Here is a 13356-nt window from a genome sequence, read left to right on the forward strand (position 1 = left end):
CAAATGTCTGGGTAAGAGCCAGGGTCTACCCCAGCCTGGCCCACAGGGCCTGGCAAGTCCGGACACATGTGACTAGGGTTACAGAGGCTGCCCCACTTCTGGTGTCATCAAGAACAAGGTCTCCCACAGAGTGTGCCAAGTCACTGGAGTGGCCCCGCCAAGTACCAGTGCCTTTTCGTTTCCAATTTGGGCAGAAAGCTTTCTTTTCTATGTTCTATTCTTAGAAACAGTGTTTCAGGCTGTCGTGATAGCCCCTGATTCTGCACTGGGCTGGGCCACAAACAGTCTCTGGGGGCTGGAGCCTCAGTGACAGGTGGGCCAGGGACACAGGTGACTCCCCTCCTGCTCCCTGAGGGACCCTGACTCATCCTGCAGTCCTGCTACTAAAGGTTTCCCTCCAGACCCTCCTCGTCTACCAGCACTGCACACCCACCCTTGCGTTTGCTAAGCTGTGGTCACGGGGATTCCGGGAGAAAACACAGAAACCAGGCCAGGGGTGTGAGGCTGCCCCTCATCCCAGCCACGCCACAGCCTCACCGGGAGGACTGGTGCTCCCTGCAGTATAAAGCTCAAGGGCTTTCTGACAGCTCCTCGAGGGCCTTGGCGCCTTTAGTCACAGGCATTCTGTAAAAAGAGGAATCTTCTCTCCTCCATTGTAGGAGGATCCAGTGGTGTATCCCTCAGGGTGCTGGCCAAGCCTCAGGGTTGAAGTGAGCCAGGGTAAATTATCCTGCAGGCGATCAAACATCAGCAAATCCATCCTAATTCACTTCATTTAAAACTTTTGTTTTCCATAAAGGATTAAGCCAGGAAAGAATTTAATCACACCAAATCCACTTCCAAAATGGTTACAGATCCCACGATCAAGAGTAATGATTAGGGGTTTCCCTGGTGGCGCAGTGGTTAAGAATCCACCTGCCAATGCAGGGGACACGGGTTCGAGCCCTGGTCCGGGAAGATCCCACATGCCGCGGAGCAACTAAGCCCGTGCGCCACAACTACTGAGCCTGTGCTCTAGAGCCCTTGAGCCACAACTACCATGCCCACACGCCACAACTACTGAAGCCTGTGCGCTTGGAGCCCGTGCTCCACAACAAGAGAAGCCACCACAATGAGAAGCCCGCACACCGCAATGAAGAGTAGCCCCTGCTCGCTGCAACTAGCGAAAGCCCACACACAGCAACGAGGACCCAATGCAACCAAAAAATTTAAAAATAATAATAATAATAAGAGCAAAGCTAAATAAATGTCTTTAAAAAAAGAGGCAAGACTAGCTCCTCATCAATCCAGGAACAAAGCCTCCTCACCAGCAAGTCAACAGAGTGGGCCTCATTCCCAGTGAGCCATTCTTGTCCTCAGCATCTTCCTGGAAGCCTCCTAACTCAGCACACACTGGCTTCCCAGGGGAATGATGTGCCAACTTGGGGGTGTGTTCTGGACTGAGATACCAGCAGGAAAGGCTCTGACCAGCCATTGCCTTAAACTCTCAGTCACGGTACCCACCAGGCTGTACAACCAATCAGACCATTAGAAGAACGCCCCACGCCTTCCACCACCAGCGTAAACGTATCTTCTGACCTCATGTGGACCCTGCTCTGTGGGGCGCTGGTGCCAAGACTAAAAGCCCAACTGAGTCATGATTCTGGCCTAAAGCTTACCCTCAGATGATGACAAATGTACCTGCCAGGATCAATCCCAGGCTCACAGCCCTTAGCACATGGATGCAGTCCCCTTCCCGGGGCTGGTATATCTCACATCACCCCCATTTTATGGGGGAGACAAACTGACGGTGCTGTATCGCTCAAGGCTCAGTCAGGGAGGCAGAACCATGCAAGCATGATGGCATAAGGAAATTATTATAGGAGTCAGACCTTACCAATTGTGAGAGGAGCTGGAGAAGCAACAGTCCAAAAGAGGGACTTGATGGACCAGAGGTAGGTCACTAGCTGGCCCTGGTGTGGGTGAGGGTGTGTTGGAGCTTTGCAGAGAGGTCTGGAAGGCGGGCCCGTGCGGTGGAGGGAGGCTGGGGTAGGAGTCTGCGGAACGTTGTTGGCTGTTAGTCGCCACGACCTCCATGAGTTTGCAGAGAAGGGTCTGGGATCTCTGTTGGTCAGCTGGGCTGGCAGTCGAGAAAGAACCGGGGACAAAAATTTCAATCCAATCTGAAAGTAACAGATCCAATCACAGTCCCCAATAATCTGATTATTATTTGGCCTATGTGACTCCCAAACCACCGGTTAGAAGAGAAATTCTCTCCCACTCAGAGCTGGTCAGAAGTTTTCCAGGTCCATGAGCTCAGTGGCTGAGAGTTTTATGATCCTCAGGCACAGAAGGGGAAGGAAGGGCCAGCTGCACCTACTGGTTGATCTCCCAGCTTCGGTTTTGAACAGGGCAGTGTTCCAGGTGTCTAGGCACTTTTGTCAGGACTTGAAAGATGTGACCATGGCAGGATAAGGCTGCCGGTGTGCATGTGGCCAGTCTGAAAGTTGCCCCCATCTATGTCTGGGACACATGACTGTGTGTACCTATAATGTATGGTACTGAAAAAATTTGTCTCTTCCACTTAATTTTTTCTTAAAGCTGTCAGAAAGTACTGGTTGGTTCTTCTTGTCTGAGTCTAATCCAACCATCACTGTTGTCTAACTCACTGGACCAGCTTCTATATCTTGATAAATGTTGACAGAGCCACTACATTGAATTAGCAGCTGATTATATCTGATTTACCCTGTAACAGGGTTAGGTCCATTTCCTGGGATGTAGCAGAAGGGCCCGATGGTCACCAAGATGATCCATAATTGCCTCTTAAAATTGCAGCCCAAATGGGTCACGCCAACAGGTCCCTCAACTAAGGGGGACACACAAGCAGAGCTGGGCAAGACTGGACAAGAAGCACCATGGCTGCCAGTACCTCCATAAAGCCCTTGACCCAGGATGCATATCACCCCTGATGCTTCTGTTTGAGGGTGGCCCCTTCCAGAGGCCACTTGCCAAAGGCAAGAAATGAAACCAGGAGGCTGTGTGACAGGATAGATTGAGAAGAGCTCTGGTTTCAGAATCACGTGGACCTGGGTTCAAATCCCAGCTCCTCCACTGTGATCTTCGGCAGCACGCTTTACTTCTCTGGGCCTCAGTTTCCTCATCTGTAAAATGGTAACGACAATAGTAGCCACCCTGATATGGTGTAGAATGGGGAGGTGTGATGATGTCAGGAACTCAGTGTAAGCCCCATGGACCCGAGGGCTTCGGGGTATCATGGGTGTCACTGATGTGACTGTGTTTGTCCAGGCACTCCTCTCTGGACGTGGGCACTACAGAAATGATGTCGATACCTGGCAGCTGGCCAAGTCCTCTAATCAGTGAAGACAGGGAACCTGGCGGTCTGGGCAAGAAGCAGCTGACCGGGCTCTGAGTCACCCAGGAGAAATGGGAACCACCACCCTCCCCCCATATTGCAGTCAGCTACGCCTGGGGGAGCCTGGGCCTGGAGGGTCCTAGTATGTGGGTGTCCCCAAGATGGAATGGATGGCACTTAGCTCTTCTGGACCCCGTGGGACTAGAAGGGGTCCCCTCCACTCCCGCTCCCCTCCATCCCACATAGCAGCCGTGCTGGGGGGAAGGAAGGAGGGGGCCACCACTGTTGTCCTGTTTACATCCAAAGCCTGTGAAGACCAGGGACCAGTCCTCAAAAATGAAGCGAGGTGGTAACAGATGTGCAGTGGAACATCAGGCCACGGGGCAGTGGCAGCTGGATGGTAGCCCCTCCCGCCTCACCCGCCGCCACTGCCCACCACACCTCTACCCTGAACCCTGAGCAGGAGTCCACCTAGTAGGAGAGGCCAGAAGTCCCCACCTGGGCAAAGCCAGGCCTCACCCTTCAGCCCAGCCAGGCCTGATTTTGAATCCTGAAGTAACCTACCCCCACCCACACACAGAGGGACAGTTTTCTTCCTTCAGTGTTTGAATGAGAGGCCAAGAGCCCGAGGAAGCTCAGAGAGAAGCTCCTCGGCCCAAGGAGGCCTGGGGGATCTGTTCTTTTTTCTGAGCCAACAGCTACAGGCTCCGTGTTTAAAAATGTTTGAATCAACAGAGGAACTGTTTATCAATATTTAAAAAAAGAAATGTAATTAGAGGTTGGCAAACCCCCAGGGCTCCAGGCCATAGATGTCAAAGGCTTCCTTGACCTGTAGCCAGGCGGAGGGGTTGGGGGGAGACAGGGTGGAAAGCGATGGCAGACACCAGACACGGGCTGCTCCGCCATAAACCGCACTGGGCAGGGCTCCCTGCTGAGGCTCGTGAAAGCCTCTGTGGCCAATGGAATGGCATTTCACATGCCTCCACGTTTTCCTTTCCTAGGTGATTTTTCTTTCTAAACTTGGGAATACAGACATTCTATTTTAAGAACATTAATTACTGTCCAATTTTAATGTAACTAATGCGAGCAAAAAAACCAACTTTGAACCAAGGAAAGGAAACAATTTATGGGGTGATTTTGTGTTCACATCCCTCAAGATTGCCTGAGAACATTTGTCTAATGCATTTATTTCTGGTCAAGAGAAGTGAATACCTGACTTTTTGGTGGTTTCTGGAGAACGAGGTGAGGTCTGGCCACATCTGCCTCAGAGATGCCAGCTTGGTCCACCTCAGGCCAGGATGCCTCCTTGGGGCTCAAAGAGGTAGTGTCAGGAACGTAAAAATAGAGAGGGATTCGGCAGCCGCCTTGACACACGGTTTTCTCATCCCAGGGACTGCCACGTAGGGCCCTCCTGTTCCAGCTATTCTAAGTGAAACAGAAAAAAAGTAAGACTATCTGAGACCTAAATAAAAACAGTGCTATATCTTAGCTACTTTTTTTTTCTGCTTTCTTCCGCCTTCTCCCAAGTGCTCTTTCTGGCTCCGCTTTCCTCACCAAGCCAAAAATGGGATATGTCTCAAGGTTCTGTCCTTGACCCCTTTTTTCCTCCGCCTGCCTTCCTTGAGAACGGACGTCCACAGCTGTGGCTTCAGCTTGGGGTCCACGTGGCCACAGCCGTGCACGTTCCAGGCACTGCCCGCCTCTTGGACAGCCCCCCTCCCAGTATGAGGCCCCAACATCCTGGAACCAGATTTGGCATCTCCCTCTGGCGGGTCACATTTGGGGTACGTTGTCCCTCCTGGTCGTCAGTCCCCATGGCTCTGTCTGTATGCAGGTGGCCAGGTCCCTGCCCCTAGCCCCTCCAGAGCTCACCTCTGAGGCAGGGCTGGGAGCACCGGGTGCTGCCTGCAGGAGGCCCTCATACTGACCACTGGGGAGATCGGGAAGGCTTCCCTGAGGAAGACTTTTCAGCTGAGACCTGAAGCTGAGGAGCAGCCAGCCAGCCAAGGCAGGGGGGTTCCAGCATGAGGGGACAGCGTGAGGATAGACCCTGCCTGAGAGGGACCAGGACCATGGAGGAAACAGAAGGGCTCTGGAGGTACAAGCAGAGGAGGAGAAGACTGGCAAAGAGTGAGACGTGACAGGGTGGTGGGTTCAGGGCATGGATTTTATTCTGGGGGCCATGAAAGAGTTTTAAGCTTGGAAGGCACTCAGGTTTGCACGCAGAAAGATCACTTTGGCTTCTGTGCGAGAACAGATGGTGGGGGCCAGGCTGAAGGACCAGGTGAGAGACAATGAGCTTCGCCAGTGTGTCCTCACAGCAACTGCCCGGCCCCACAGCAATAGCTCCACCCTGTTCCTGAGGGTTCATACCTTCCAAGCCTCACCAGCATTCTGTCCAGAGCAACAGCCCTCGGACCAATCCACACTCTGGTGCTAAGGACAAATAGTGGCAGCATCCACCTCAGCTCCCTCTGGGACAGGAGGGTGGACACAGAGAGGGGGGAGGGTGGTGGCTACAAGCCTTCCCAGGCCCCTGGGGTGTTCCGCCCTGGTCTGTGGGTGACTCCTGAGCATTAGGCGGCCCTGGAGGGTCAAAGCGCTATCCAGGAGGGGCCCATCGATAAGCCTTCCCCACAGAGTCTGGGCTCTGCCACTCTCTAGCCGTGTGACTCAGACAAGTCACTTACCCTCCCCGAGCCTCAGTTTCCCTCTCCGAGTATGGGAGCAATAACATCCAAACCTTCCCAGGCTGTTCAGAGGATTAAACAAGAGGTTCTGCATGCAACATCCTTAGCTTAGCACAGTTTCTGGCATGCAGCGGGTGCCCCCAAAAAGGTTGATGATGATGATGATGGTAGTGATCTCAGCCAGCTGCAAGCACTACCACCAACACACATGAGTTCACACAGGTCTTTTAACATTTAAGGCTACATGTTTGCCTATTTCCCTTTATATAAGGCAGCCTAATGGATGCACTAGTTCAAACAATTAGGAGCAGTTTTCTCACAGCTCCTGCTGTGCCAACTGGTATGTACAGAGGGAACTGAACCTTTTGGTGACTGACTTTCTGGTCTGGCTAGAAACCATTTTATTAATTCAACCAAGGTTCCTTGAGTGCCTCTCAGGGACTGGGCTCCATGCTCTGCACTCGGGGGGCTCTGGGCTGCCAGCACAAAGCCCGGTGGGTGTGCAGTTGAAGGGAGGGGCATGACAGCTACAGAGCTGAGCCTTAGAGGCTGGGTGCCGGGTAGATGGACTGGGGAGGGTGTTCCAGACACAGGGGACAGCATGTGCAAAGGCACGGAGGCGTGAAAGAGCAAGGCATGTTCCAGGAAAGAGGAAAGCTAGAGGTTGAGGCCATCAGAATGAATCACTGGGAGGAAGAAAAAGGCAGATGTGAGGCTGAGGAGGGGGGGCCCCATCACCAAGGGCCCCCAAGCCAGGCAAGGTAGGGGGATTTGTTCTGTGCACAGAGAGAGATCTGAGATGCTGGACAAGGGCAGGATGAACTCAGACTGCTTGTGGTGGGGATCACAGGCTTGGACACGGAGCATGATGGTAGGGGCCACAGCCAGGCTTACTGGCTGTGCCACCATGCGGGCAAGAAATGAGGAGGCCTGAGGGGAAATGACAGCCAGAGAAGGGGGCAGCAGGGACTGGAAATGGACCGCAGAGCTCGGAGGGACTGGCTCTGGACAGGACACGTCGAGGGTGAGGAAGAGGCCAAGGACAGAGCCTGCCCACCCGACTGAAGGGGCCGGGGCTGCCAGGGCTGGGAGCTGGAGCAGAGAGGGCAGGGTGGTCCCTGGGGACAGGACTCTGACTCCTGCATTCCCTCCACTGCTTTCAATCTCCTCTCTTTCTTTCTCTCTTCTTTAAGTGCCACCAATAGGAAACCAAATACTTTTTTGTTTTGAATTGTGTTTATTTTTTTATACAGCTGGTTCTTATTAGTTACCTATTTTATACGTATTAGTGTATATACGTCAATCTCAATCTCCCAATTCATCCCACCAGGAAACCAAATACTTTTTCATTGTTTAATATATTTCCTTGTTTTTACTCTAAACAAAATGAGCAAGTGGAATGTTTTCTATTTCCTCCTCAAACAGAAAAGCAAAATTACCTATACATGAGCATTCATGTGCATGAATCTCTCAATTTTTATTTTCTCTGGGTGTATTAAGAAACAAAAAAGGGCATTTCAGGCACCAGAATGAGGTTTGGCAACATCATTTGGTGCCCAGCTGGCCCTGGGTGCCCCCCACCCCACCGCAAGAGAGACTCAGGCTGGCGGCCACGACTCAGCTCATCACTCAAGGGCTTGAGGGAGACCCTGACATGCTTTACCTGTAGGATCTGCAAATCTTCCCTCAAAGCCGGAGGGCACGTTCTTAAACCCCGGGGCGATGACATTTTGATAAAGTTTTTTTTTGAAAAAAAACGACTTCACTTTGCAAGACAAACAGCTAATAAAATAGAATCTTTTTTGGTAACCACCCATACACCAATCAATCTGTCACTCAGAAAACTTTCCTGAGAGGTGTGAAATGAGGCCACTCTGGTGTTCTATGGGAACAGAATGCCCCCCAGGAAGCCTTCTTCTCACCCGATGACACCTGCCACCCCAAAACAGGGAAACAATTTGATTCAGAGTACAGGAAATACACAGCTAAGTAGTTGCTCAATCAATACTGACTTTTGGAAGACGAGCATGAGGCAACTGTTCCAGTGTTTACAGGCAGCTGCCCACACATCCACATCATGAGTGTATCTCACCTCTTGTTTCCTTTCAATTCCATCCCTATTGGGAACAAAACACAGAAGCGTTTCCCACCCTGGGGGCCTGCAGAGTGAGCTGCACCATGTGGCCCGTTCTGTGCTGCAGCCATTCAGGTAAGAACTCAAAGGGTCAACAACAAAAATCAAACGGACAGGTTTCAGTCATAAAGCACGTCTTCTCTGTGCCCATTTGAGGCTACCGTCAGAATCAAGACCCTCCCTTCACTCACTCCATCTTCCCATCTCTGCTTGGCTGCTTCGTGTTTTTTCCACCTTTATTTTCCCTTAGCCCTAATTCTCTCACTGCTTAAAAAAAAAAAGTCGTATTATATTTTACATAGAACACAGTATAAGTCATCTTGAATTGTTTTTAGAACAAGATGGAATAAATCTCAGTTAATCAGAATCTCCCTCAAAACAGCTCTAACTGCAGAATTCTCCTGAGTTAACCTTGGAAGGGAAGCAGGCGCCACAGTGTTAGATACTAAGCAGCAGTGCCTGAACACAGTAGACCGTCAAGGAATGTCAATTAATTTGTTTTTAGATGATGGAATCTGCAAAGCCTCAGGAGCAAGTAAGGTGAACTGAGCAGTACCTAAGTTGAAAGAAATAAATGACCAAAATACTACTAACAGGAACAGATCAGAACAACAACAACAAAAAATGGCTGTAATGCCATGACTATAAAAGAATGGAAAAACATCTGGATGTAGTAGTTTGCCTAACTAAAACAGCAGAACAAAGGAATCAGTGATGTTGAAGATAAAATAAAACATCCAACCAGAAAATGGAGACACAGAAAACAAACAAAGGTGCAAATAACTGATCTGGAAAATGGGAAATGGGGTCGCAGCCCAAAAATAGGAGAGAGAGAGAGATGGATGGGATGAGGCATACGATGAGGAAAACATCTGGAAAGAAATAATACAAGAAAAGTTTCCAGAGATGAAAAAACAGCTCAGCCTAGAACTAAAGTATACACACTGTGCCTTTCAAGTTTGACTCTCAAGGAAAGAAAAAACATTTGCTAGTTCAATTTTTGAATGATAAATTATCTGGCAAGCCAAAATGAAGGGAGATAGGTTCTTTTGAAATTAGAATGACAAGAGAGCTGACATCATGAGAGTAAAGATACACCTCAGGAAAAGACGTGCAATTCTAACCACACGTGTATTCTAACCACACATCAGTTATGCTCCTAAACAAGACCTGCTCTGTACAAGTAGAAAGAAACAAACTCCTCTCACCGGCCATTCCTAGTAGTTATTCTAGGATACTTCTGCATCCCCCACTAAGGTCCCAACCAAACGCACAGACTAGCCAGCTCAGCTTGCCTGTCCAGCCATGCCTCTTCCCTTACCTTGGTGCTGGGGTTCTAGGGGTAACTCCTTCACCAGAGTTCAGTCAAGACCTTTCCCCAAGGCCAGCAGTTGCTCCCCACCCTCACCTCAAGGGGCTTCTGCCAACCCAACTTAGTCTCAGGTCTGCATGACATCTGACCCTGACACTCAGCTGAAGGGCTGTGCGACTTTGTGTATGTTACCAAACCTCTCTGGGCTTGAACCTTGTCGAAGGTAACCTGACTCCAGCATCATCATGTGGATAAACAAACCAACCTTCTAGGTGCTAGGCCCTTTGCAAACATTATTTCTGGACCTATAAAGTCAGTGTTATTATCCTCACTTCAAGAAAGTAGAAACAGAGGCTTGGTGAGATGCCCTGCTTGAGGCCACTACTTACTGGTCTAGGGAGCAGGTCCGTCCAACTCCACAGCTGGTTCTGCTCTCCAGGCTGTGTCTCAGGACAGGTAGAGGTATCCAGGAACCTGGACCAAGCTCCGTGCGTCTGGGCATGTGGTCTCACTTGGAGCTGCACGTCCATCAGGGGTCATCCCAGGTGACGGTCTGTGGTCTGTGGGCCTGTGGGCTTGAGGCTAAGGGTGGATAAGCAGGCAGGCGCGTGTTTAGGACCACTGCTGGCTCGGCGGACACTGCCTTGCTGTGCTGGGTAAATGGCCCACTTTCCATGCCCACCCCCCAGGCCCGCCCTAACCCCCTCCCACTGCCTATTTAAGCAACAGGCCCCAGCTCCACTGGCCCCAGACACCACCAGCTTCCAGAGCTAGGAGAGCAGTGCTGCAGGCCTCGCTCACTCGGGATGAAAGGTCCTTCTGTTTCACCATTTCCTACTGGTGCGTTTTAAATGATAATGCTGAGCTGGGTTATGGTGGGAGCTGATTCTGCTCGCCTGGGAGTGTATTGAGATGTATAACTGGCAGAGGGAGGCTCTGATTGAATTTTTCCCATTTCTAATCCCTGACTTGATGTGGTCTTATTTTCAAAGAGGGAGAAGGGCTGTAGTTTGTTTAAGGACAGAGGAGAGCGTATTTCAGAACAAGGTCTGGCTCAGAATATCAATGATCTGACATGTTTTTCTTTTCTTTTGAGAAGAGGAAAAGTCCTGTAATCTCAAGGTTGCAGAGATTCCATTTCCCCTCAGGAACCTCTCCCTAAATAGTTAGTTCCTGTCATTTAATTTTATTTTGAAAAAACACACAGGGGATTTTTCAGAAGAGTTTGGGAGGGGAGAGAGGCTATGCAGCTTATGGGGGATACTTTGGGGAATATCTGAAGACAAAGACACCCTCCTTGGCAAATCTCTCATTGAGAGATGAGGTGTGAGCTCCTCACAGCTCTGGGAGAGCCGCAAAGGTCGGGATGGCTCCTTTGTGTCCACTTTCAGATGTCTGCCAGCCTGTGGTCTAGGGGCAGGGAGAAGGCGGCTTACTGAGCGCGAGGAGGCAGGCGTCCCAGGCACAGGGGACAGGACACCCTCTAATGTCTTGGCAGGTTGGACTCCCCAGGCCATGGGTGGGGAGGGATGCCTGCCAAGTGCTTAACTCAGAGAAAATAAGCCAGGGTGTCCCCATAAAAACAAGGGCCCCCTCGTGTAGAGCACGTAGAGCGAGGACCCAGGGGCTCAGGCTTCCTTCTTCCCGCTCTGATCTGGTAACATCCAGTACACGTGCTCACTTCGTCCTGGCCATAGCCATCCCAGATCCTGTAGGGAACCCCAGTGTTATGGGGGAGGGGGCATCTGAGGCTCAGAAGTTAAATGACTTGCCCAAGACCTTTCAGCTGACTAGAACCCTTGTCTCACTGGAGCTTTTCTACTGGATTTCTAATCAGGAGGGCAGCAACTGTTTCCCAAGTGAGAAGACACTCCTTCCAGCTCCTCTGCAACATCGTTGGCTTGAGGGCAGAGGGCTTGGGACTCAAATTTCAGATTCTTCTGAAACAGTTCGGGTGATTTGCAAAATAAGTGTATATACAGGACAGGGGCTGGTCCAGAGGGGCCCTGGAGAGTAATGGTTGCCTTGCCTGAGATGTGAGGGTGGTAAGAGGGCTCTGGGCCGGGCAGCAGAACTGCCTTGAAAAGGTGTAAAGCCAACGAGCTCTGTGCAGGGTTGCGCGGGGTGCAGGCTGAACTTCCTGGGCCGAAATCCAAGAGGCCGAGCCAAAAGCCGGGGATTCGGCTGCAAATTCGGGGGCGTGACTTGGGACTGGAAGGAAGGACTAAAGAGCCAGGACTTTGCCTGAGGCCAGGGGGCGCGGCCAGAGAGCTGCCTGGGGCCAGGTTTCAGGAGGCGGGGCCGAGAGAGGCCAGGTAGTGCCCGAGGCCCAGGGCCCGTGACCAGAAAATCGGGGGGGGCGGATCCAACACCTGAGGCCGCGGCGGGGCTAGAAGGGTGGGGCGGGGCCAGAGAGTGAGCCGGGCCTAAGAACCCCTACTAGGGAGTGAGTGTCTGGGCCCGCCGATCCTTCTACTGGGTCAACAAGGAATGCGAGGAGCCGGTGGCTTCGTGTCCAAAGGTCTCCGCTCACACGAGCGCCCTCCCACACGCCCCCCTCCGAAGACCCCACTGGGTTCACGAAGCATCCCCGCTGAGCCTTTCCTCTGCCGGTCTGTCTACTCCTTATCTGCGGTCAAGCGGCTTCCTCCCCGTGCCCCACCCCCGTCCAGTAGCCACTGTCCCTCTTTCCGGGTCTGGGTTCAGCTCTCCCCCACCCTCAGGTGTCTTTGTGAGGCTGAGATTACACAAAGCTCCTGGGGAGAACTCTTGATTGTTCTAGCTTCGCCTATCAGATCAAACCCCTACCCCGCGGCCGGGCCGAATTCGCCTCTCCCCGCCACTCACCTGCACATTGCAGGCCTGGCCAGGGTCCAGCCGTCCACGTGGAAGCCTCGTGCCTCCCACCCACGGAGTCCTCCACCCCTGTCAACCCTCCTATCCCCCGGGCCTGTCTAGGTCTGTCCCACAAACCTCAGCTCCCACCCCCTCTGGCTGAACTTCGTGGGGACAGCGGGGCCCACACCCTCTCCTTGGCGACGTGGAGGGTGTGGCGGTGCCTCCGGCGCAGGTGCGGCCCCTCGGTCTGTGTACCTGGCTCACTTGTACTGCGCTGCTCAGTGACTGTGGAGGTCCGGACACCCCTGTGAACCGCTCACCTACTTTCAGGTCCTTGAGTTCACGCAGGGAGTGCTCCCTCTTCAGCCAGAAGGACAAGAAGGTCTCTGCGGCCCCTCCTCAGGTGAGAGGAGCTTCTGGAAGGGGAAGGGGGATGGGAGGTGGCGCTTCAGGCCTCCCCTCATAGGCTACTTATTAATGTTTTATATAAAGAGGTGCTGTGTGAGATTGTTTGAGAAAAGGTTCTGCTGCTTGGATAAAAAGTTTGAAAACACAGCTCTGGGATAAGCAATCTGGGGCAAGCAGTTTGGTCCCATTCTGAACCGACCCTGATGTGGTTCAATGCCTGCAGAGTGGGTATGTCTGACACACCCAAATCTATGGAGAAAATTCGAACTCCTTCAATAAGGAGGAAAAGGATTGAGGCAGCACCTCACAATAATGAAGGAATACAATTTAAATATCCTAGAAATTGTACTCAGATATCATTACCCATTAAACTATTAAAAAAATTTTAATGCTAAAACCCAGTGCATTTCACGGAAAGGATGCTGGGAAACAGGCACTCTCAAACAACCTTGGAGAAAAGCAGTTTGGCAATATGTATCAGAAGCTTTAAAGTTTACCTCGTAATTCTAGTCTCGAATCCATCCCAGAGAAATAATTCAAACTACTACAATAAAAGTGGAAACCAGAAACACATTTTCTGACCCCCTGACAGCTGGGAACTTCAGTCCAGGAGCCAGGACAG

General features: G+C 51.5%; 1 protein-coding gene and 1 long non-coding RNA gene across 3 annotated transcripts in view; one reads left to right on the forward strand and one right to left on the reverse strand.

The window, feature by feature from the left end:
- LOC308606035 overlaps window positions 1–12671 on the reverse strand; it is a 27768-nt gene extending 15097 nt beyond the window's left edge. Inside the window, exons 1-4 of one of the 2 annotated variants that reach the window (XR_014013767.1) lie at window positions 12582–12671; window positions 9878–10070; window positions 4565–4772; window positions 1877–2119 (exon numbers count right to left, since the gene is read on the reverse strand). This is a non-coding gene — a long non-coding RNA (uncharacterized lncRNA). Of the gene's footprint in view, window positions 1–1876; window positions 2120–4564; window positions 4778–9877; window positions 10071–12581 lie in introns of both variants that reach the window. The other variant, XR_014013768.1, reaches the window with a different exon arrangement.
- The window catches only part of SMPD3 (sphingomyelin phosphodiesterase 3), a 27722-nt gene continuing 26807 nt past the window's right edge, over window positions 12442–13356 (forward strand). Inside the window, exon 1 of the mRNA XM_081216450.1 lies at window positions 12442–12729. The gene's annotated coding sequence lies outside the window, so the exon portion shown is untranslated. The remainder of the gene's footprint in view (window positions 12730–13356) is intronic.

This window comes from Mesoplodon bidens, assembly GCF_964165515.1.
Source record: "Mesoplodon bidens genome assembly, chromosome: 18".
Classification (NCBI taxonomy): Eukaryota; Metazoa; Chordata; class Mammalia; order Artiodactyla; family Ziphiidae; genus Mesoplodon; species Mesoplodon bidens.